The sequence below is a fragment of the Pelodiscus sinensis genome, chromosome 1, assembly GCF_049634645.1.
Source record: "Pelodiscus sinensis isolate JC-2024 chromosome 1, ASM4963464v1, whole genome shotgun sequence".
Classification (NCBI taxonomy): Eukaryota; Metazoa; Chordata; order Testudines; family Trionychidae; genus Pelodiscus; species Pelodiscus sinensis.
Window position 1 is genome coordinate 69,983,632 of NC_134711.1, and position 17,473 is coordinate 70,001,104.

General features: G+C 39.3%; 1 protein-coding gene across 2 annotated transcripts in view; it reads left to right on the forward strand.

Annotated features, from left to right (window-relative positions):
• The first annotated feature begins 402 nt into the window (after positions 1 to 402).
• The window catches only part of SYT1 (synaptotagmin 1), a 520,808-nt gene continuing 503,737 nt past the window's right edge, over positions 403 to 17,473 (forward strand). Inside the window, exon 1 of one of the 2 annotated variants that reach the window (XM_075932323.1) lies at positions 403 to 1,075. The gene's annotated coding sequence lies outside the window, so the exon portion shown is untranslated. The remainder of the gene's footprint in view (positions 1,076 to 17,473) is intronic. The other variant, XM_075932321.1, reaches the window with a different exon arrangement.

The window sequence follows — 17,473 nt, forward strand, 5'->3', positions numbered from 1 at the left end:
GGACGGAGCTGGGGAATTAAGTTCGCTCTTATATTTCCTTACCTGAAAACGCCAATAAAAAGTGCTCTGTAAAAAGAAAAAAACCCAAACAACAGACAGAACTCAATGCATGGCGAATTTTATGTGCAGCCATTGATGAGCTGGTCCTGCCCACAAGCCCCTCAACGCCGCAGGGCTGGAAAACGCTCCTCCAGAAGGCAATTTTTTTTAAAAGTATTTAAAAGGGGCCAGAGAAAAGAACAAGTTCACCAGCTCAGTTTGCGTCTGGAGAGCAGCAGCCATCGCCTCTCCGGCTCTGCTTCTGGTTAAGGATCTATCTGACTCTTTGACTTTTATTAGCGCCTTTGGCTCCTGCTCACCTCTCGGCCCCATCCCCCACCTCCTGCTTCTCCCTGCCTGTGTCTCTCTTTGTGGTCGGTAAATGCCACACTAGAAATTGCCTGAAGTCCCAGGGGGTGGGGCGAATCAGGTCACCCAGCCGGCTCTATTTCCAGCGCCCAGCTTGCCGCGCTGCTGGGGGGGTCATCACTTTGCCGGGCCAGAGGACTGATTTGATGTCCTTGATTGTCATTCGCAGGGAACTCCCTCCCAGCCCCCTTGCCCGCTGGGGGGGACAGAGCCTCGCACATCCCTGGGCTGGGCGCTGCCGACTAAGCAGGTCCACCTATTATTGTTGCAGCCGGATTGGATGGCGGAGGCAGCATCCCCGCCTCTCGGCCAATCAGGCGGCCGGGGCGGTGGGGAGGGGGTGATGGGCTGCCTCGCGCTGGAGGGATTCCTGGAGAAGCTGCAGTGTGGTGATGCTCTACAAGCTGCACAGCCCCCAGTATCTCGCCTCCTCCGCCGCCCAGCCAGCAGCAGCTGAAACTTAACACCCCACGCCAAGCGAGCCCGCTCAGAGCAGGGGGGTGCACAGACTTGCTGGTGGATGTGGGAGGTCTGCCCCCCCCCCGCCCAGCACACCTTTTTGTATCGCAGCCTCCTCCCGGGAGAGACAGAGCGCGCGCGTGTGATTCCTACTAGACAAGGAGGCGAGAGCAGCGAAGGACAAACAGACTCCTGCCCTGGTTGCCAGGTAAGGCAGAGGCTTGAGTGCTTCTGCTGGATCTGCCTGCAATGTTTGCTGTCTTGCAGTGACTTGGATGGTGTGGTTACCGTAGCGGGGGAGGGGTGTTGAGAGGCACAGGGAAAGAGAGGGAGACCCAGGTGGTCCATTGTGTGGGCGGTGATGAGAGCGCACATGTTCCTGGTAACCGATGCCGGAAAACAATTTGTCCGGTGTCTCCTGATTTGGGTTGAATTCTGGCAGACCTCAGCCACCCAGCGTTTCTCCCTCCACAGAGAAGGCTGCTTTCCCGTCAGCTGGAAAGAGGCATGGGAGGGGTGGGATTCTGCAGGGTAAAAGAAACTGGAGGCAAAAAAAACCCCAAAACAAAAACAAAACTGAACCTAAAGCAATCAAACTGCTTACAAGAGAGTAATCAAATCCTCGAGCTCCTGCTGTCAGAGAGGGAAAGCAGCTTGACTTTACTCGTCTTCCGAGTGGATCTGCCTTTCACTTGACTTCTTCAGCTAGAAATAAATATATGTGTTGATTTTTATAAAAGTGTCTGTCACCTTCTTTTACCCCCTCTTGCATGACTGTTTGACACTGGGGGAAAAGAGTTTCAATAGCAACAACTTGTAACCTCAAGTCACAAAATACAGAAGGAATCCTTCCCAAGATTTGCCTGCACTCTCTGAACAGATAATGTTCTTATTAAGACTTGTTGTTTGAAGCATTGGTGTTGTTCTCAAAGCACTGTTCCCTGGAGGACCTGCTTCTCTGATGGTAGAGGACTAAATTAATCCTCTTTGTATTGAAGGTGTTTTTTTTTACTTAATTAAATGCCGTGGTGCCTGCTTCCCTTTCTTAGAAAAAGCTGACAAATTAATTTTCTTTAGATTTTTTCAAATAATTACACCTCTTTCCTCCTCTCTGTATGCCTCTTTCTCCTTGGTTTCTACTATATTACACTCTATATCATGTAGGCACAGAGAGTGCAAATATGGATTCAAGACTGTTTAAAAGTTAAATGAGTGTTACCTTAGGCACCTCCCACATTACAAAAAGTTTAGGGACTAAAGTCAAAAAGTGGCACAAATGTTTAATATTTTTTCATAAGAAATGGTGATTTTTTTCTTGTTTCAAGTCTTGTCTGAAATCTTTATTTTAAAACTACAAGCTTCTAGCCCTGAGTAGAGTAAGTAAATTAAATATATTCATTGGAATGAGCCTTTATGGCAGTTTTAACAAGTATAATTCAATCATCACTGATACAAGCTGCCTTTTACCATTATTCATCAGACCCAGCTGAGTGATTCCTGTCAGATGGGAAGTGGTAAAGAGAAATCTCTAGGTAAATGTAACTGGAAAGCTTTCCAAGTGGAGTCCTAAATGAGCACAGAAAAGCACTTGGCCACAATCTGCAGACAGATGTTAGAGTACAAATAAATCTTTTTCTTTTGATTGTCAGGGGGAAGACAAGTCTTATTTTTCTTACTTAATATCTATTTGTGAGTGAAGAAGAGGGATCTCTGTGCTTAGATGACTATGACCTTGTATATTTAGTGTAAAATGTTGTATTTCAGTAGTATTTTCCTGTCTTTCAAATGCTGAATTCTCCACACAAATGTCAGCACGGTAATTTTAGACACACATGTGTTGTTGCTCATGAGTAGACCCTCATTCTGGAAACTGCATATTGATCCTCTGAACAGATGTACCCTCCTTTGCCATTCATGTTTCATGTTCATCTTTCTTGTGCATTTTAAAATGTACTTTTTCATCTAGAAGAGTTATTTCTTCTTCAAAACCAGATGCTACCAGCAGTTGTATACCTAAGAGGAGACTTTTCTCCTTGTAGAGTGGCATCCACAGTTACATAATGTAATTGTTTTTGGGGTGATCTCCTATCAATATTTAAAAGCACATTACATATAACCTTCCTGTTGTGTGTGTGTGTGTGTGGTTTTTTTTTAAGAAATGGCAGCTTTTGGCTACAATGACCAATGGGCAATACATTTAATTTACCTTTAATGTGGTGTATGTGTAGAGGATGAAATTAATAATGTTAAAATGGTCAGAGAGGAAAAGGATAAAGAAATTCTTTCTATTTCTTCTTATTATTAGTCAGATTAGTATATTCTTGCTTTTATTGGAAAAAATAAAACTTGACCTGGTTTTATGTTTGTGAGACCTTTTTTCCTCCAAGACTAGCAATTGTAGTTCTGCTAGTAGTGTCCAAAAGGAACATAACTCAATATTGTATGTTAGTTGACTGTAATGTAGTTCCTCAAAATTTCAATGTATGTGGTTCATAAATTGAAAAGTATGTAGCTTAAAAACTATATAGCTTTAAAACATAGTGCAGACAACTTGAGTGAGAAGAGATAATTTTAAAAAGAACCACAGGGCAGAGGATAATGACATACTGTAGGAAATTATCACACTAGAGCACTTGCAAAAGCATGAAATGTCCTAGTGTAGCCATTTCATACACACCCAATCTTCTTCCACATTAAGAGCACTTAAGTGAGCCTTATTAATGTTTGATGCAAAAGATGCTAAATCTCTTTTAAAGCATTTTTACTGGAATTTTAAGCATTAGCCCATAGATCAACAGCACTTGTTTGTTTTTCTACACATAATAAGTATAAAAATAGTTGTTTACAACTTATAACGGTAGTATAAATAAAATATAGGACTATTCATATGACATCAGCAATTCCTCTTGACAAGAAATCATGGCTACAGAATATTTGGTTTATAATATAAAACTTTCTTGCACCTTATTCTCAATGTAAACCAAATATGTGGAAAACATTTATTATCTCTTACATAAGCTTGATAGTTTTAAAGATGTAGTAGAGGAAAATATTTGTCAGAGACCTGGAGAAATACACATTTTTTCCAGTTACCATAAAGAAACCATAATCATAAACTCAGTTTTTTCATGATCTTTTGACAGGTTCACAATTGGTATATTGTTACATAGTGCAGGGTCTTGACACAAGTTTTTAGAGCCATTCACCCTTCTGGTCCTGAAAGTTAATTGATGCTGCCTGAGATGAAACCAAAGTTTTTATTTTTCATACTAAATCTAGTCTATCCAGGACTATACAGGATGTTACAGTTTATGAGATCCTGGTATATAGAATGTGACTGGTAAATAAAATCAAAATGAAGATTATTGTTCATGCTTATGACATTACCTACTGTGTGTGTGAGACACCAAAGTTCACAATAATATTGTTAAGGATAAGCAAAGATTTCTCAATGTTGCCAAATAAAAAATATGGATGCATTATTACTTATAGATTCCATGTTCTTCTCAAATCTGCTTGTGCAATGCGTCATGCATGTTCAATCTTACAAAGAAAAATATCTGACCGCTTTGGGTTACTTTGATCCTCTACAGGATATGTTTGTTTAAAACATGTTTCTGTATCTTAGAAAAGCTTAATTAGAAATACACATAAAGGAAGCTTGCTAACCAACTATCAATTTGTATTTGTATTTACCACTAACATTTACAAAAGATATTTCAGGTTAAAATAAAAGCATTTGGCAAACTGAATAAACAAATCATTATGTTAACAAATATTTTCAGGATCTTTGTGTATGAAAGTCCTCTTCGCGACAATCAGCTTTACTCATACTTGATATACTCCAATCGAAGGGAGAGGATTACAAAATGCTGGAAACAATATTGTATCTTTTACAAAAAATAACAGAGTAGTAGGGAATTCAGCATAAAAAGAGGACATCTGTATAGAGCTTTTAGTGGTTCTTTCGATGAAAGACTAAGAACAGCTAGACACAATGCTAATATGCTGTCTGTCTAAATCTTTCTCTTTACTCAGGATTTATGTGGATTTGAGGAGAGGTTGTTTATATAAACAATGAGTGGAAAAACTTGCCCAGTCAAATAAAATGGAAATCTTTAATTAGACATTTTTGTTTGAAAGAAGAACGCATTTTTTGTATGCAAGACTTAAGGCTGAAAATATAAGCCTAGCTGTGTGAAAACTATTTTTCGAATACTTTTTATCAAGTGTTGAAATCAAAATTGTTTTTATATTAAGCTCTTGTTTATTCAAGGGATTTAATAAGTAGGCTTTCATCAGTTTTATGGATTTTCAGTTTTTTGGTTTATTAAAAAATCCTTACCAAAGAGTTTAGTATTTTCTTACTTTGTTTTTATTTGTCTTTGGGAACTCTCTCAAAATTACATGCATTTCCTTTTCCATGCTAGATGGGAGTGTGGCCTCTCCCTCTTTAAGGACACTCTTAACATTTGCTAAGTCAAGACATCACTTTCTGTTTCAGCCACTCCTGCAAACAGCCTTGAGGAGAAATGTATGGAAAGAGTAAATAACTAAATGTAGAATAATTGTCGTACTATATAATAAAATACTTAAATAACTAATATGTACAGTTACGTATACTATATATGTGTATATATAGTTCTAACATACATCATCAGCAGAGAATCTCATCCCTGTCTCTTGATGACTTACCCGTTAAGGCAGGGCTACTCAAAATGTGGCTAAAAAGCCGCATGCGGCCCGTAGCCCATTTGTTTTCAGCCTGCGGTTCAGTATGGGTTTACATGGGTTTACAGTCTTCTGTTGATATGTGTTTTAGTAGTTGAATTGCTGGACTGTCATTGCTCATTAAAAGTTTTGGAAATTGGGTAAATATTGCATTTTATGAATATCAGCAGAACTGACTTAAATGGGGCCTGTATGTTGTGTAGTCTTGCCCTAATCTTTGTATTCATGCCCATCGGTGTGAAAGAAGTATATGCATATTCTTATGTATATGCAACAACATTTAAGTTGTGGTCCTCAGCATATGCTGTGAGAATCATTGTGGCCCCGGAGTTTCCAAATTGAGTACCCCTACTTTAAGGGGTAATGGGTCAAGCCCTAACCTGTGACACACTTTTTGATACACTTAGCTCACCTCCCCAGGTGTTGCTTTATTAAAAACAATCAAAGTTTATGACAAGCAGGCCATGTGGCTAAAATCAGTCCTTCTAGGATGACTTCAGGAACAGAAACATCTGGAAAGCCAAGAGGAGGGAAAGAAGTGAGGGTCTTCAATGCAGGTTTGAAACCTGGCTATTGAAGGGCAGGGACAGTAGGTTGAATCACAGTCTGTGGGGAAGAGTGTGCACCTGAAGAACCAAAAGGAGAATATTTTTATGAAGACTTACTAAATTGGACCCCAAGAAGGGGACTATTTATTCTAAGTACTTTGGACTATGAATAACTTAATGGGGAGAGGCCAGAGGGTGCGGGCTGAAATGTGACCATTGCCTATTTGTACCTCTTAGAAATGTAAGTCAGCCCAATGGTCCATCCAATTCAGAACCCTCTCTCTGACAGTGATTAATACCGGATACCTCAGAGTAAGATATACACTCACAGAGAGGCACTGATTTCCTAAGTTTTTGGCCGATGCTGGACCACCGCTCTGCCCCAGACCCTGCCCCTATTCCACTCCTTTCTTCAGCCTCCCCCTTCCTCCACCATCCTCTCCACACACCACTCTGCCTCTTCCTGCCCCTGCTCCTCTCTCGCTCCTCAGTACTTCCTGCATGCTGCTGGGGAAAGAGGAGCATCCTGATTGTCAAGGTTGCCAGTGAGTGCTAAGGAGCACCAGTGCAAGTCGATAGCTCTGCTCATGTAATGGGTAACTAATCAATAGCCCTCCAAAAGGCTTTTCTTCCTAATTCCAAGTGTTTAGTGGTTGATTTATGAAGTTTTTATCCCCTATTCATTTTTGTCCTATCTAATGAAGTTGCTGGTATTATTAACCATTGTCTACTATTTGAATTCTATTAACAAACGTTGGGACACAGGGGAGGTGGCAGAGGGCTGGGAAAAAGCTAATTGTGTCAATATTTTAAAAAGGGAAATGGAATAACTTGAGGCCAGAAGCCTGGCATTGTACTTGGGCAAAATCACTGAAAAGTTGATAGGGAATGCAAGCAGTAGAGAATTAAAAGATGCCAATAATTAACTCCAATCAACACGAATTTATGGAAAATAGGTTTTGTCCAACTTGATACTGTTTTTTGGTGAAATCACATGTTCAGCTGGCATAACATACATAGCCCCCTTAAATTCTGATTTAAAAAGAAAAACAGAACAAACTCAGTATGTGATATCAATGCAATCCCTATTAAATGGTGGAAGAAATGATTATTACAAAAATAGTTATAAATGGGGAACCCTCACCCAAAGGGGGAATTTCTAGTGGAGTCACAGCCCAATGGTGTTCAATATCATTATCGATGTTCTGGAAGAAATTTTGCAAATCACACAAAAATGGAAGTGGTAAATAATGGTGGGAAAGTCTGTTAAACTAACAGATCTGGATTTGTTTGTGAGATGGAATTATTGGAGCAATATGCACTTTGACAACCAAAGGTAAAGTCATATCTCTGAAAACAAAGAATGTTGATAGTTTTTATAAGTAGAACTGTATCCTGGAAAGGTGTGACTCTGAAAAGGACTTGGGTGGTCTGGTAGATAAGGAACTGAATAGTTCAATGTGTGATTATGTATCTCAGAGGGCATAGGCAATTCTTAGACAGATAAGCAGGGAACTATCTAATAGGAGGAGGTAGTATTATCACTGTCTATGTCATTAGTGAGATTGAAATGGTGCACATTGTTTTCAGCAACAGTGTCCACATTTCAAAAAGAATTTTGACAAACTGGAAAAGAATTGTAAGAGAATAATTTCAGGTTTAGGAAACATGCCTCCAATTGATAGATAAACTAAATACATTGATTACCTTTAGTTTAAGAGGTTAGTAGGTTCATTGATCTTGGGCTACATGGAGAAAAGGTGATAGTTGGAAAGTTCTTTATTGTGCTACAATGAGATGCAATGGTTGTATACTGCAGTTGGACAAACCCAGGATAGACATAAGGCACAGGTTTGCTTTTTTTTTTAATAGTGAGAATAATTAACCAATAGAATAGCTTACATAGGGATTCTTGGTCACTTGAAGTCTTTAAAACAAGACTTGATCTTTCTTTTTTTAAAGAGAAATTAGAGCTCAAATAGTAATGAGCTTTCTGCAGAAATTATTGGGTAAGGTTCGTTGGCTTGGTTATGTAGGAACTCTAACTAGACCATAATGGTTCTTTTGTTATCTGAAAAGATATGCATTTGAGAACCTCTTAACTTGAATTATATCTTGTGGCAGTGAGTGCCACAGACTGAATAATAAATTTGTGTGAAAAAGTAAAATAGTTTTCTTTTATCATTTACCTTTACATTGCAGTGAGTAAATTCCTTATTCTTCTAATATGGGGAACTTGTATTTGACTCTTTCTATCTCTTAGTCTGTTTCCAGTCCAGTCACCTCTCTCTCTTTCAAGATATTTACCCCACATTGGTGAGGGACTTTATCAAAGTATTTTTGAAAATCCAAATAAATATATGGGTGGTTCTTTAGCCTGAATTGTACAAGATTTTAAGACCACTGAATCTACATAGTGAATAAGTCTTGTATTTCTGTAAAATTCTTATATCTAGCACCATTCTTCATGCTAGGCTTTGAAAGGCCAGTGTGGCTACTCCTTCTTTAGTGTACAAACTCATCCCAAAGTGGCCACTACATGGAAGGTCCTCTTCTAAATAAATGACAGTCCTGTGTTATGTGGATGTCATTGTGCTGGACCTCTGAAATAGAAGGAATTTCATTGGGCATGCATTACCTTGGTCCATGTTAACTATCTTATATGCATCACCTTTCATTTCCTCTCTGCTAGGAAATGACCACTAAGCCATAGACTGTGGCCACTGTTTATAAGTGAGTTCTTCATTTTCATTGGACAGCCTTGGTGAATTGGCAAGGAAAGGGTATGGAAGGGGCTTTTCTCTTCTGGGTGTGTCACTGAATTGTAGAAGATGGGAAAATTAGATAGCTCAGGGCTAAGTGAAAAGATGCTTATGGGGGGCATGGGTGGACTATGATGAGTCTTCTAGATTTCTTGATCCTGAAATTTGAAAAAAAAAAATTTTATTTGAAGGGTTTAATTTTTTAACTAAACATATACTTGGTAAGCACAGCACCAAAGCTATTGCTTTTGATTTAAATCTACAAGATGATTGCCTTTTTATTCTTCTACACTGCATTTTACCATAGCCGTTTCCTGTGTAATAGTTATCAGGGCGCATCATGAATTTATATCTCTCTTTGATATTTTGAGTACCTGATGGTTAAAGCAGAGATAAAAGGAGAACGTAATTAAGTGACCTTGACAGAGGTTAAATACATCTTCGTGATCTTCAGTTTGCTTAAAACTGTGACCTTTATGTGTATTGCTTTTATTTTTATAAATACTTGCAAAATGGGTTGGAATGAGGTTTTATATATCAATGTGTATTAAAATTTAGTATCAATTAAACATATAGGGTTAAGTGCAGAAGCACTCTAAGAAAAAGCAGCTGGGACCATATAAGCTTCCAGGCATCTAATCTAACTCTATGAACTGTTGCATCTTTCATTTTCAAAATTATATCCATTTTTACTGACATTGACAATGACTTAAATAAATTAAATTTATTACATGATCTTCAAAGGTACCACTTATACATTAGTTAAGATAAGTTATTCTTTATAAATGTGGTAATAAATTCTGTACTTTTAAAGGCAAATAGGTATAGAACACGCTATGAAAATTAGCAGTGTGTAAGAAAATAATGACACTAAATGTTTCTAGCTTGAAATCAGACAGCTGCAAGAAGTTGGAATCTTAAATTGATCACTGTTTACCCAAATGTTGTCAACTGGCTTCCAAAGCAATAAAGCCAAGTATTTACTAAAGGTGATGAATCAGATTCCTGGAGGAATAATTGAGTCTGTGTACGCTGACTGTTTTTGAAGGATTCAAACATGTCCCTAAAGCCAAAATTTATATCTGCCTTTCTGACCAGCTCGTGGACCTCTTTATCTGTCATTGGATTGAAAAATGCACGTATCACCCCTTGGTGAGATGAAAGATAATCAGTACTAGCATAATGAAACACAACAGTGCTTCTCTATTTAAGGCTCCATTGGAATTCCCCTTTTTTAATATCAACATGACTTTGAGTAGTGTATAACTAATCAATTTACATTTTTATTGGGCTGAAATTTGGCTCTAAGCAATGGCTTTTTTATTCAAATAATTTTTTGGTTTTTAAAAAGGCATAAAACAGTTCAGCAGTCTTAAGGGCTCATTTCAGAGATACAAAGGCAAATTCTTTGCTGTAAATTGACTCCACTTACTCCTGTACCCTCTGGTGCTCTTCCTCCAAGATTGCAGTTTCACTACAGTAGACACCTTCCTGAGATGAACTAAGCCATCTCCTCGGAGGAAATTCTTATATACAATTTGCAAAATATTAGCTTTGTAGGTTTCCAAGCAGGTGAAGGAGTGTGAAGTTACAGAGCTCTTCTGCTGATGCATTAAGATAGAAGGAAGAGCTCAACATGATTTTGTAGACCAAGGGTTAGCAACCTTTCAGAGGTGAAGTGCTGAGGTTTGACTTATTCACCTCCATGAACAGGTCTAAGTGCTGGTGTTACTTTTTAAAGTCAATAATAGTCCTACTTACATCAGCTTCTTTAATAAATAAAGATGCAGATCTTACCTTTTGGTGCAGGCGTTGTCAACCTTTCAGAAGTGGCATACCAAGATTTAACTTATTCACAAATCTGGGTGCTGGGGGAAGGAGAGAGAGGGAGAGGTGAAGCAAGAGCAGGCTGATTACGGTGACCTTATTTTCTGAATCAGCTGCAGCTTGAGAGAACGGTTTAATTTAAATTATGAAACAGATTAAGCATTTTAACTTTCTCATGTAAGTTTATAAAACTTCATTTAAATAAAGTAAAATGTTATGTCCAACACAAAAGGCTTCAATGTTTTCTTTATTTATGGCAGGGGTGGGGAACCTTTTTTGGGTCAGGGGGGTCACTGACTCACAGAAAAATCAGTTCGGGACTAACAAGCGAGAAAAAAACTCCTCCAAAACCCCCCAATGCTCACTGATGTGGCACCAACTGAGACACCTCACTCTTCTGGTGCCCCAGCCTCATGGGGTGAGGGGAAAGGAAGAGGAAACTGAGGTTCAGGGCTTCCCATAGACCAGATTTAATTTTCTGGGGTTCCAGAATTAGTGGATTTTATGGACCTCCTTAGGCTCTAGGGTAAGGACAAAAATGAGGGGTACAGTGTGCGAGACAGGGCTGCCAGAAAGTAGGATAGGGATGAGGTGAAGAAGCGGGAGAAGGTGTAAGATCTGGGTGGGGAGTAGGGTGCAGAAGCAGGCTGGAATTAGGGTGTCTGTCCAGGTGGAGGGAGCAGGAGCAAGGGAGGGTGCAGCGTGTGGCCAGGAGAGAGGGTGCAGGAGCAACATGGATGAAGGAGCGGGGTGAGGTGTTTGGCCAGGAAAGAGGGTGCAGAAACAAGGGAGGGTGTCAGAGCAAGCTGGGGGTGACGGGTCTTGGGGGGGGAAGTGAGGGGATTGGAACTGGGGGGCTCCTGGGCATGAGGGAGGACCTTACCTAGCTTCGTGCCCTCTTCTAGCAATGACCACACCATGCTGTCCTGTGGTATTGGGATACCTATGATGTATATGATAACACCATCTGCCAAAATGAGAATAACATGGCTAACATTGAATGAATAAATTTCCCACAAGGTCAGCCAGAAGCCTGGTAAATGGGTATATAGTCATCCAGAATAAATGCAAGGTGCTAGCAATAGCAGCAGTGAGTTGCTCCAAGGACTAGGTAAAGTAACAAGTGCCCTATGGCACATACAGGCAGCCTGAAAAGGAAGCCTGTGCTGATAGGATATTTATTTTGCAAAACAGGCTGCTGTCCCATATTAGTTTGTGCTTGTTCGGGACTTAATGCTTTGCGGCACGCTCTGCTCTGAAGTCCTTGCTTTTGTGCATTTAAATCACATCTTTCTCTTTTTTTAAAAAAGCATAGTTCTATAAAATGTAATTTCCTTTCATAGGAGAAGTTTAATTCTACCTTCTAAATTTTAATTTAGATTTCAAAGCACCAGTGAATAAGCCATGTGAATGATGAAGAAAGTTGCACAAAACAAATCATCCTGTGTCAATCATAATTTAGACAACACGGGTTTCAAAGCCTTAACCGGATATTACTTTTCTTTATATGCCATCTCTACCCCTGCTTTCAAGAGCTCAGCAAATGATTGAGAAGATCAGTTTGAAAATGCATTCCCAGTGGGTTGACAAACATTATAAAATATAGTAGGCAAGTTTCTTCCCTTTTGCACACAAAGGAACAGTAGGAAAGGATGGTACTCAAATTGTCCCCATCTTCATTTTAAAGTCGTGTGAGTTTATGATGGTGAGGTGCAGTCAGTGGCAGCAGTTCAGAAAGTAAAAATAGTCTATCTTGGAATGACAGCATTCACTGAGATTGTAGTCTTTTCAGAATAGAGACCATGTTTTAGCTGTGTGTTGATATAGTGCCGAACACAGTAGGAACCTGGTCCTTGACTAGGCACTCTACTTGTTGCTGCAATACAAATACTGTATTAATGTATCCAAGTGCTGTAAAAGTGCTTCCTTTTGTGGTACCTACAGATCAATAAACAGTAGATTGCTGTAACCATATCAACCATGTCCATAGTTATTGTATGGATCCTCCCTTTGCTTTAAAACTCGTGAACAGTCTGTATTTGTTACAGTTATTTGCTAGATATAGTGGCATTGGTAATAATACAAGTTATAATGGGGAATAGATACAGAAGGAAATTGGGATGCTGGATTTATTAACTATAATTAGAAACTAGTTCAGTTTGGTTGCCCAGTATACCAGCTTGCTAGTATAACTGATAAATCTATTTTTTTATATTGGTTTGCTAGCTTCTAGTGTAAACCCAGTGAATTCTTTGCTTTTTAAAGATAACTAATATACATATAGGGCCGGATTCTCAACTGAGATCTGGTTCCATTGCGTAACAGGGAGCACATGAGACATTGGATTTGGGGTATAAATGGCCAGCAAGGAATTTAAATAGACTGTAAATAAACAGTTGGTATCAAGCTGATGAAGCCTGCCCCAACAATTCAACAGCTCCAAGCCTGTTAAATCACCATGAGAGTGCTGTGTGGTGTGCTTCAGGTGGCTCTGAGAGCTCACAAGGTGTGGGAGAGGCTGAAGCGTGGTGTGCTTTGGGTGATGCCGAGGGCTGGCCCTTCTGGGAATGTGGAGTCACCCCTGTCACCTCGCCTACAGCCTGGCAATTCTGCTGACCCCTTCCCCCACTCCAAATTCAGCACTCCTCACTATCTCTGGTGTAGGAAAGGGAGGGGACACATTATGACTCTCCTGAGTCTAGACTCTACTTCCAGAGAATCCATTAGATGCTGTGCACTGGCATAGGTTAGAGTAGCCCGTAGTTGTCATCAGGGCTGGTGCACTGTTTGTGCTGTTATTGCACATGCTGCCCGCACACCTGTCTGTGGATAGCCACCTACGTGGGGATCCTTGTAATAAGAATATCTGACAGCTTCACATCACATTAATAAATGCTTTGTTGAATTAGGGACATATAAATCCCATTTATGGATGGAGGAGGGGAACAGAAGCACAGATTTGAAGTGATTTTATCCAAGGTCATTCTGGAAGTGTGGCAGAATTAAACCCAGATCTCCTGAGTCCCGGGTCATGGTCTTAATCAGAACATCACTGAGAAAAGGAGAATAGGGCCCCAGGCTATAAAGCTAGCACATGAAAGACTCAGCAGCATATAACTAAGTGTTTTTTGTGTGTTTCTTTAAAAAATGGCTCAGATAAAAGCAATCTTATACTAATTTTACTTAGCTGGAATTGAGATTATTATATTTCCTTAAAGTTCATACATACCCTCACCACTGGCAGATGATTTTATTGGAATATCTTGACAGTATAAGGGAGTAGCTAGTTAAAAATAAACCACATTATTCAGAGCTCAGAATGTGTATGCAGTTTTGCCTTATTATAAAGGAACTGATCTGTGTTTGCCAAATCCCTACAGAGCTGTCAAGAAAGAACAAACTTTCTATCCTTGAGCAGGGTTTTGAATGGTAATTAAAACTTTACTATTGGCTCCTTAGAAAGTTGTGAAGAGCTAGTAAAACTTTAAATGAAGACCTAGCACATTGCTTCTGAAAAAATGTTTTCTTTATATATTGAAGGTTATGGGGCAGTAGTTAAAGATGAAAGGCTAGATTTTTTTTTTTTCTATCCACAAGTGTTTGATAGGTAGACGGTGAAAAGAAGTCTCCTCCTCCCCTCCACACACAAGTCTTATTGTTCTTACACAAGGGCTTTCAGTAACTGATTCCTAAGGCATGCTCCAGTGCATATTGAAGTCCATGGGAAAACTGGATCAAGCCCATCATGTTGAAGAAACCAAGGAGCTCCACACCAACAGCATTGCCTAACATACTACAGTGGGTGAGAATGATGAGGGTGGAACAATGGATTCTCCTTCTCCCTGCAGTCTACAGTATTGGTCTAAGTTGTGACTAAGCAGATATGTTTTGAGCTGTATTATAAAAAGCGTAAGGTATTTTTCTATTATTTGTCTATAGAAACTTGCTCAGAAGATCTGGGTAGCTTGTGACTCCCCCCTTCCCCCCACCCCCTTAGAGTCATGGCATCACAGTTCTTTAAATGGGAACAATATGTGATGTTAAAGCCTCAGGGTGTGAAAACACGTTTTCAATGTAGTGCTGGCAAATATGCAAGGGAAAGGAACTCTGCTATATAAAGATAAAAGAGAAACTGGCATTGTAGAGAATAAGAGATGATATATATATTTTAGGCTTATAAAAGTTTTTTTGAAAGTCTGAGTGACTGTTGTTTCACAGTGTCGTATATTGCAGAAAGTGTATTTTCAGATCAGTTCTAAAGAGGAGTGTTAAGTTAGAACAGTCTAGGAAGAGAAATTCAATACAGCATGTGAAAAATCAGATCACAGCAAAATGGCCGTCCTTTTTTATATCATTTGCCACTAAAACTTCACTCATTTCCATCCTCCTTCAACCTAATAGCTAAATGTAATGTTTTGGTAGTTAAATGAACATTGATAAGCCAGAAATCAACTAAATATAAATGCAAAATAATGGGTCTAAAAATCTGTCATGTCATCACAGCACAATCAATTTCTCTACAAATATGGAAATTCTCACTCATCTGATTTCACCCCCTTCCCCTCTTTCCCCTCTGTATTTTAATATGCACCCATGTGAAAGAGGTCAATTCTACTTTGACCAGAATATAAACAATGCAAAAGTTGTTGCTAGCAGAGGGGGGGGGGGAAATATTTTTAAAGCCTGTGCCCAAACACAAGTTAAAATGTTGAGAGGGAATTAAAAGGGCCTTTTAATAAAGGGATATAATTTTTATTTTCTTCATCACCTTATCGGTTTAATATACAGTGAAACGCAATCTTGACAATTTTAGCTTATGTAGTATGTGGGGTGGTTTTTTTTTTTTGTTAGTTTTTTGGAGGTGGGGTTGCTCTGGGTATTTAATTTAATTTAATAATGAAATCCCAGCTCATCCTCTGAGAGCTATGCACTTGAGGGCATCTTCCGTGCATCCACCTTTTCCTGTGTAACATCTGTAACATTGCTCTCCGACCTTCTCTAGAGCTCATGGAGGAGGGTGCACCTTGTGTCTTCAGTCAATGTTAGAGGACAAATGTTTACTGGAAGACACACAATTGTCCTCTTCTGGCCCTATGGAGAATATCAAGAAAAAAAATAATACTACCAGGGACTTTGCTATTTTTCTGTGCTTATCTTTGGCTATTATCAAGTGTCTGTTGTAGTCAAAGGGAGTTCTTGATACCACAAGTTCAGAAGAACCATACTACAGGGTACTGTGAGGGAAGAGCAGATCTAGAGGCCCAGAGCTTCTGTGAAGGTGGTCTAGCCTATGATAGATCCCATAGTACCAATGTGGCTTGTTGGTGGAACTTGCAGCCTTTCCCCTCTACCCCACCAGGATGCAAAATCCTGACTCTATGAAACAGTGTGAAGAATAGATCTCTAGTGACATTTCTTCCTCTGGCAATTTCTCCCTTGGATTTCATTCTGGGGGAAAGTGATCTGGTTTGAAATTTGGAATAATCTATACATTAACATTCAATGGCATTTATCAGTTTATAAAAATCATCTGTGAATCTCATTGAACCATTGGTCTGTTTCTTCCATGATGCCTTCTACTGAAGAATCAGCATTGGCTGAAGAACTGATTTCACATAATTACTTGTTTTGTGTTCAAAAAGAGTTGCTGTTTAAAAGAACCTTTATAATGGGAGGATAAATAAAAAACTGCATCTTCTCTGGGCCGTAAAACTGGAGAAATGAGATAAGCAAGTTGCTTTTTTTTTAATCAGGGAGCTCAAATTTATGCTTTCCCTCTTTATGCTTTCATGATTGAGCTGTTTCCTTCCAGATGGCATCTATGCGTGCAAGGACTGGGATATACATAGCTCAATCTGTTCAGCTGCAGGCCTCTGCCATCAAAGAGCCCTAGGTGCTGGACATGCTAGTCTTTGCAGAGTGATTCAAGAGCCCATCTCTTAGCAAACATTCTCATTGATGATGCTTTTATTACCACCTAAAAAGGCTTTGGAGTGGTTCTTTTCATAGTTGATAATACTGTTACAGGATTCAGCTGATAAGCATTGCAAAATCCAGAGACATCAACCACCTTTCTACAGAGGGTGAATTAATTATCATTTCCAAACATGTTTCTGCTTCCACAGAAGTGTGACCTAGCATTCTGAGTTTGCTGCAGGCCTTGGTTTCTTAACAGCTAACTTCTGTTCATTCTATTGTTGCTAAAATGTTAAGAAATGTAGCATCCTATTGGAGGAAATGTCAAAGAATGTTTTAAATGGTTGTGAATTTCACCAAGGACTTCTCCCAAAAACCCAAAGGTGTGAGGAGTTGTGATCTGAAAAAAACAAAAAAACTCTCAACATTCTTGGCCACAGAAAGGCTGGTCAATCCTTGCAAAGGACATAAACAAATTTTTACATTTTTAGAACCTTCAGTTTTAGATCCTCACTGTTGATGCCTCGGGCTAGATTATGTCTAACCAGATTGAATATTTCATTTTTTCTTAGTTTTCTTTGCTCCCTCCCTTTCCCCCTCTGGCTTCCTCCCTGCCCCCTCTTGAAATGAATACATGTGCAGTAATAAAATTTGATTGCAAGCCAAATAGAGAAAACACATTTACAATACTGGAAGGCTCAAAAGGTGCCATGTACTTAATCAAAAAATATCTGTCATTAATACAGTAAACAAGGTGATTATGTACCACACTGTTGGCCCGGTGTGTTCATTATTGTGATTCAATGGGTCACTCAAGCTGCT